This window comes from Syzygium oleosum, unplaced genomic scaffold, assembly GCF_021117445.2.
Source record: "Syzygium oleosum isolate NSW1041296 unplaced genomic scaffold, Sole_v2.1 Sole_v2.20, whole genome shotgun sequence".
Classification (NCBI taxonomy): domain Eukaryota; kingdom Viridiplantae; phylum Streptophyta; class Magnoliopsida; order Myrtales; family Myrtaceae; genus Syzygium; species Syzygium oleosum.
In genome coordinates this window covers 5,232,684-5,240,867 of record NW_026607504.1, presented here as the reverse complement: position 1 = coordinate 5,240,867, position 8,184 = coordinate 5,232,684, and the positions used below count along the sequence as shown (strand labels likewise).

At 43.7% G+C, this 8,184-nt stretch overlaps 1 pseudogene; it reads right to left on the bottom strand.

The window, feature by feature from the left end:
• Nucleotides 1-5,112: 5,112 nt before the first annotated feature.
• Nucleotides 5,113-7,359, bottom strand: LOC115662607 (probable pectinesterase 53; annotated as a pseudogene).
• Between the last annotated feature and the right edge of the window lie 825 nt (nt 7,360-8,184).

Below are 8,184 nucleotides of genomic sequence, written 5' to 3'. Positions count from 1 at the left end.
CGTTCTCAGAACAGAATGGTTATCGTATTCGCTACCAAGAGATGTGTAGCAGGGGCTTGACAACTCCCATGTGGTAGGGCTATAATGGCCAAATCATTTTTTGTCTCTTATTTTGCGTGTCCAATCTAGTGATCCTAAAGATGTTGCCGGTACCTCGGAGCGTTCTCGCAAGGACTTTTCCTTTTATTATTATCATTATTCTTTTATCGACCAAAAAAAAATATTATTATTTTTTAACGTTTTTTTGTTCTTTTCGAATATCTTCTTTTCTCTTTCGGCCGCAAGTATTATTACACGGGCTCCAATATTCAATCGGATTCTCCACTCCCGCCACGTGCTCATTTATTGGGGGGGTCGCGAGTGGGGCCCACTTCGAAGGATTTTGTCCCGACACGATTGCTTAGAAAACGTGACCCCCAATCCCGCCACGCCCTTGGGATTTGTAAGAGATTCGTGCGAAAAATTTTAACGGTCAGCTCCGCAAAGCACAAGCGTGGAGCATTTTTGTCCGAAAATTAATTCACGAGAGATAACGAGTGTATTAAAAATTCTAAAATTTAAGATGAGAGTGAAATCGAGTCTTAAGATTTTGAAAAAGTATAATTAATTCTTAAAATTTATAAAATTGGGGAAATCAAATTTCTCATTTATTCTGTTTAATTAGGTTAACGAAAAATGTTGACGTGATTTTTTTTATAACTTTTTGAAACTCATGGGCGCCCACTAATGTCATATTAAAAGAATACTTAAAAATAAAGAAATAACAGAAAAATAACTAGCTCATCCAAACTGAAAGTAGTTTTTACTGTTCATCTTCTTAGTTGGTTAACTAAACAAAGATAATGCAAACGATTATTCGGCAGTTAAATTAGAACATATAAGAAGATCCCTCAACAATTTCATGATTATTGTCCTCTAGATGAATATACAGTTCATGCAAGCATTTCCAAAAGATCCGAAGCATAACATGCGACCTCTAAAAAGCACCATGCATCTAGTTCATCCATCCCGATTTAATGATTTCGAAAGTTCCGTCACACGAGCTTAATTGCTACTAATAAAAGACGATCGTGGGTGTGGTGGCTTGCTGGGTTCCTCTAGGGCCAGGTGGCCCAATGGTCAAAATCGATGGACTTTAGTAAGCAGTTACCTTCTTGAACTCGATCTGCTCACCTAGGCATGTTCAAATCAGACTGCTTGCGTGTGGAGAATTTAATAATCTTTTCATGTTGGGTGGTCTTGGGCATGGATCTTTAGATCCAATGCATTAAGCTCAAATCGCCTGGGTTTGTGTTGGGAGCGCGTAGCAGAAATCCGATACATTCAACCGAAAATATCACTAAGAGGGAGCTCAAGTCTAAACTTATTAACGTATCTAGTTTAAGCTAATGAGTTATGGGTTAATTAGAAATCATGATATATTTTTCTTGAGGTATTCACCAAACATCGAAACAAATTGGGGTTGGTTTCAACCATCGGTCTCACAATAAATTGGGATTGGAGCAACAATCAACCATCGGCTCTTATACCATATGTTGGGAGCGTGGCAAGAGGGAGTCCAGGTTCGAATTCATCAATATATTCAATTGGACTACTTTTACTTAAAAACTTAAACCAATGAATTCTTGGCCAATTAAGATATATCAATTGCTTTACACCATACCAATTCTCTTATGCGAGACTTCCTTAGTATCTCAACAGCCTGCTCATTAATTGAGCATGCCCACTGCCCCCAACTTCTCCCTTTGCTTTGATCTCTTGCAATCGTGGAGTGAGCAATGCTCTCACCTCGTCTATAAGAATCTACTTCATTTATTAAGTACCTAGCGGAGTGAATACGACAGAAGTGATCACTAGACAAGCTTGGATACACTAACTCCAGCCGACGATGAAAACGGCATGCACGAATGATCCAGCTAGGGCTTGCCGAGGTTGGGGCTGAAGTCGTTATTCCTAAGTAGGGGTGTCAGAACCGAACCGAACCGAAAAACCGAACCGAGATACGAACCGAACCGAACCGAACCGAAAATTTCGTGCATTTTGGTTCGGGTTCGGTTTCGGTTTGGGTAATGATAAATAACCATCTTTTTTTTATCGGTTCGGATTATTTCAGTTCGGTTCAGTTTATTAACCGAACCGAACCAGAAAAAAGTTAAAAACCCATGCTCGACGCTCTCACCACTCCCAAAACCCAAAACTCTAGAAATTTCCTCCTCCACACATCCAGGCACACCACCGCCAGCGACGGTTCAGGGCCCCCGTCACCACGTCCCCCACCCGGAACAGCAATTGCACGTCGTCGCGAACACCGACGGCGGCGGCGGCGGCGCCGCATGCCGGACGAAACTCCTTCACCCTCACCCCGAAGAGACCCCCTACCCCGCCGATGGACGAGGAGGGCAAGGTAAGGAAGTCCAAGAGGTTGGCCGTGACTCGCCTCTTCATGCGCTTCATCGGCCTCCCAGAGACGACCATGGTCCCGACAGCTGCTATGGTGGCGCGTGGGGTCGGATCTCGTTGGGAAAGAGCGGCGAGGGCGAGGGGTGGCAAATGCTGGAGGGAGAGCGGAAGGTGCAAGGCGGGAAGAGGGGAGGTTGGAGGATGGAGATGGGGACGGAGAGGAAAGGGGTGTTGAGGTTTGTGAGATTGGATTGTGGTCTGAGTGAGTGATGACGACAGATTATGCTTCTTCTTCGTTGCTGATTCATCGATTTCCTACTGGAGCTCCAGAGAGTCCATCTTCCTCAGGTCCAGACCTCCTCCGCCACCACTGCGGCAAGCCGTTCCGCCTCCTCCATTGCCGAATGGCTCCTCGATCCCACGAGAGTTCACCATGGTCCCCAAGTAGAGGAACTCGGAGCTGGTTCCAGAGGTCCTCCTCTGCTTGCGAGTGCGAGCGTTCGCCTCGGCATTGCCCGGAAAATCACCATTCGTGGCGTCGAATCTCTGGGTCTTGGCATTGTCGGTGAAGTCCCTACTCCGGCGACGGCGGCGAAGGACGAGGAGGGCGGCCACCAAGAGGACGAGGGCAGAGAGAGTGATGGCAATGGCGACGGAGGAACAGATGGGTTCGGTTTGTGGGGACTGTAGAGAGAGAGAGAGTGGGTGAGGTCAGATCAGAGAGAGTGGATTCAGCTAAGATTCTGCCGAACCAAATAAAAAAGCAAAAAAAAATAAAGAGGAAGAAACCGAAAATCGAGCTGAACCAAACCGAACCGAAATCGATTTTTCGGTTCGGTTCGAGCAAGATTTGGTTTGGTTCAAGGGTGCACTCCTGTTGGTTCGGTTCGGTTCGGTTTTTCAGTAAAACCGAACCAAACCGAACTGAACCGTCGACACCCCTATTCCTAAGCTCATTCGCCATTATCTACAAAATTACTTCAATTGTTATGTATAATCATATCAGCTTGGTTAGGAGCGGAGTCTACTGAGCAAAGTCATTTCTCAAACTCCCCAACTTTAGCCCTTTTCACTTTCGAGATCGGCCCCATTAAGGAATAACTTTGCCAAAGCTTGCTTCAAGTGCTGGACGGGCAGATTGCTCCACATCCGTGGGATGGTATCGTGGGGGAGAAGTTGATTCATCGCAAAGGTCATAAGAATTGACTCTTCACAACCGCTTTCTCCCCCTAATTTGAACGAAATAAAGAAAGAGATGAAGATATTTGAAAAACGGAGATGAGCGGTAAATTTCTAGTACTGAAAATGTTATCTGAGCGCATTTGTGGCTACAAATTCACGAGATCGCGAAATAATCAATGATCGATCCATGACTACCAGCGATAAGAGAGTTGCAATCGACGAGAAACATTTGTCGTTATGAACATTATGTGAAGTTAGCTATTTTGTTAGAGTGCGTGATTTAATTGGAAGGCCCCTAATCTCGAACTGTTTGAATCCGTCTCGAGGACGGTTTGACCCAACGGTAATCGGTAAACCTCTCTACATATCCAAAAAGTTAAAGAATAATCAGAGAAGAGCTCATGAAATTATTTTAGACTCGATGTCCATAATAATTCGGATTTTGGAAGGTCTCGATAGAAATATCGGGATTTTGGTTTTTGAAATAAATCGTGTTACCAAGATAACGAGGTCGAAATCATTTAAAAATAATAAAGTGAAAATAACAATTCTGAAAACATCTAATAGCGATTATATTAAAAAAAAATTCATAATGGCTCTAACACGGGCAACGATAATGCGTCCATAATGAGATCTCCCCTTTATGATATGTATACACTAGCCGATATTGGATAAATGAAATCAATCTAATGTATATATATTTTTTGGTCAAATAATATAATATATTTAAAAATTATACATTTATCATGAAACGAGATCGCTTGTAAAAGCAAATTCTCTGCATTATTATTATTGTTGTTTGCGTTTCTACTGGAGGAATTTTAGAATAAATAGCACGGTCTATGCTTTCCACTTACCTTTATTTTCTTATAATTTAAAAGTGAGGTGGGTCATAATTTTGCCTTTGAATGCACCTTTTTACCAAAAAGTGGCTTTTTTTTTTTCTATTGAAAAGCGAGATGGACAAATGCAGAAGTTAAGCGATCATTAATCAAAAGAGCCTATTACAGAGTAACAAGGAACTTGAAGCTGGCTTCATTGGACACGACCAACGCGTACTGCTAGTTTGCTATGATTGGGCACATCGCATTAAATTGCGTGCGTCGAATGGAACCTATTTTCTACTTGATGGCTGACGATTGATGTTAGACACATCATCCTTAAAGAATTCTCTTATTGAATATATTCACTTAAAAGCACAGAAACTTTGATTTGTCGGATTTTTGGCTCGACTGATTGCATAAATGTACGAGAAGCTTTTCATTCATGAAATGTAGAATAAGATTATCCCGTAACCGATACGGCTTTAGCTTTGCTTGCAGTATTCGATCGGCATCGAGCTAACTATGATGCGTACGAAGTGGAAATTTGAGAACGACGTAGACATATAATCCTATCGAAGTGAGATATGCGCCCACTCGAAAAGGCAAGTCTCTGCACACACGTAATCTCCATGTGGTGCATTAAATTGTCGCTGATAAAGAAAGAAACTAGAGAGAGAGATACATAACTCTCACATCCAGATGGGGAACAAGCAGTTGTTGACGAATCCGACACATCGAGATCATCGTGCATGATCGGTAGAACAGTCGAAAGATGCAAAAATGGAAAGAAAGAAGAAAAAGCAAGACGAGAGCGTTCAAGGTTTGGCCAGAGCAGAAGAGAGCCAATCGCGGGCATCGATGAAGTCGAGGGAAACGAAGGGCTTGGCCTCTTCAGGAGTGAGCTCCCTTGACCACGGCACTCGCCCGCCGAACGAAGCCCCCGGTCCCATGCACTTGTATTGCCCGTAAAACACCGTCCTGCATCGCACAGATCCACACCACAATGGAATTATCTTTGATCCGTGCGAGCATTCTTGATGGATAAGATGAGAAAATTGCTTACATGTCTCTGTTCTTGTCGCCCCAATCGTACCATCCTTTCGGGGTGATGGTCCGATCCATGTAGGTGTGCGCGAAGACCACCCGGGAGAAAGTGCCTCACGCCCGGCCGAGGAACAGCGCGCCCGACCCCGTCACCTTGCACCCCATGAACGAGAACCCCGTCTCGTCCAGCAGGCTCTCCCTCTTCTGCACCGTCACGGCTCCGTAGCTGTTGCTCACGGCGTGCAGATGGCAGCCCTAGTAGAACGACAAGCCGTTCCCGAACACGAAGTCCACGGACCCCTCGATGTAGCAGTCCCTGAAGTAATGCCTTCCCACGTGGTCGTAGAGCGTGTCCTGTGACCAGACGAAATGGCATCCCATGATGGCCGCCGCGTCCGCGGAGATGTGGAGCGCCACCACCTGCTTTCCTAGCGCTCCCGACGCGGGCAATGGGGCTTTGTTCTATCACAAAACGATTCGGATCAATGCCAAAAGAAGACGTACCTATATCAATAATAAAAACTGGGATCTGCATCCAGACCCCACAGTGAAAGCACCTTGAAGGTGATGTTCTTGGCAATGAAGAAGGGAGAGTTGACAGCGAATGTGGCCGAAGCGAACGTGCCCAGTGGGCGACCACTGGGTCCGATTCTGTCTGCTGTGTCGTCCCACTCTACGACCGTCTTGTCCGCGCCTGCTCCTTTCACGGTCACGTAAGCCATGGTTGCAGGGATCTCAACTTTCTCTCTATGCTCAATAAAAGAAAATGGAATTAGAGAGGACCAGAAAATTGAAGGTATGTATTCAATTTATAAAGCCAATTCAATTATCAACATTTAAGCGCTATAGATACACTTAAATATATGTGTATGTGCGCGCGCGCATAATTACAAATATTGGGTGATAGTTACATTGGGCTAAGGAATTTTGGAAATGCTAAATTGTAACTCAAAAGCCTTTAGAATTGCGCTATTAAACACCTTAACTTGGGCACAACGGTTTTTTTCTTTTTAGGGGTCACAACAGTATGCTTCCCTTTCATTAAGATCGGGCCCAATTACAAGACCAAAGGGGCTTCAAAACATAGTGGCTTCGTAGGGGGGGGAGGGGGTTAGAAACCTAGGCCTTTATAACTTAGTCTGCTAACTTACTCGTTTCTTTAGGACATCGGGTTAGACTAAGGTTTGGAGGCCCAAAATCCTTTAGAAAAGCTGCACCGAACGCACCTGTGATAATCTTTAAGACATTAAAAAGAGAGTTAAGGAATTGAATTTCAAATGTTTGACCTTGGCAAAGTACAGTGCGCAACTGGTTGTTATAAAACAAAGCAACTGGAGAATGTAAGACGCGCATATATTTTGTATTTTAACGAATCACTTATGCACATGTAATCGGTGCTGCTAGATGGGCAGACTTTATCATTCTAACGAACCTAGGGACTGGATCGCTCCTCCCAGTTCGGCTCAAAGGGCAAAATGGATTGACTTAGGAAACAATTCCATTCTTGAGACCGGCATGCCTAGGTCTGATAATTTTGTATAAAAGAATTTAACAAGTTTTCAATCTTCTGTTGGCCTTCGTAAGGAGTTTCACGTTCGGCGCGAGGTCCTGCTCATCCACGCCTTTGCATGTATAGTTAACACTTACCTGTAAGTTCCTGCACTAATGGAGATCACCACCCGGCAAGTATTGACTATCGGCACTGAACGTAGAGCCGCTCCCACAGAAGCAAATCCTCCTGACCTCGGTTTCTTGCTCACTCTCAGCCTCAAGCACGGCTTGAGCCTGGTCTTGGCCTTCTTGAACAGAGAACCATAGAAACACGAGCCTGAGCCCGAGCCCAAACCCGAACCCGAACCCATCTGTCTCACCCAATTCCGATACCCTTCATCGATCGAGTCGAATGAGGAAGGAGTAGTGCCGATGGTGCTTCCAAACAGTAAAAGCAATAAGCAAAGCTTGAACATTGCTTGCATGTTCGTTGTTGCACTCCGAGAGACCTGAAAGATAAGAGGTAAGCTTTTTAGACAACGTTATCGGAATGACAGGTTTGAAAAGAAGAGAGGTGAGCTTTTGGACAACGTCTGAGTGTGTCTTTTTGTTTAGCTACTGCTGGTGCAACCCCATCACTTGTTTGACCTTAGCAGCTGACTTTCAGACGACCCTCTTCACTTCTTTTTGTCTACTTTTGGTCTGTTTCACGGTCGATATTCATGGCCCCCAAATTTGCCATTATTTTTTTTAACAACCAAATTTTCCATTATAACGACGATATCCGAACACAATAACGCAACGACACGATTATCTTGTACATTGGCAAGAATTACTATGTATTTGTGTCGTAATTCATTTTCTTTTGGACTTGTTCAATAAAAGTCATATACGATATTTTATATATTGACATGAATTAACATGAAAATGTATAAGAGGCAAACCTAATACTAACATGAGTTTACTCCAAATTAACAAAAAGAAAAAAGAAAAAAATATATTTGGACTCTCCTCGAAACAACAAATATTCTTTTTTGGCTACCTAAATTCCCATTGTCAATCGATGTTCGAATGACGATACGAAGTTCGGATGATGCTTATGATATGTGCGGATTTTTTATTTCGCGACACAATCACAGAACTTACGTGGAATTTAGGTTGTGCTTATCAAAGTTCCAAAAAGAGGGTTAGAGAAAAAATTGCTCCAATCATCCTTTCGATTGATGGATTATAAGTTGCAGGC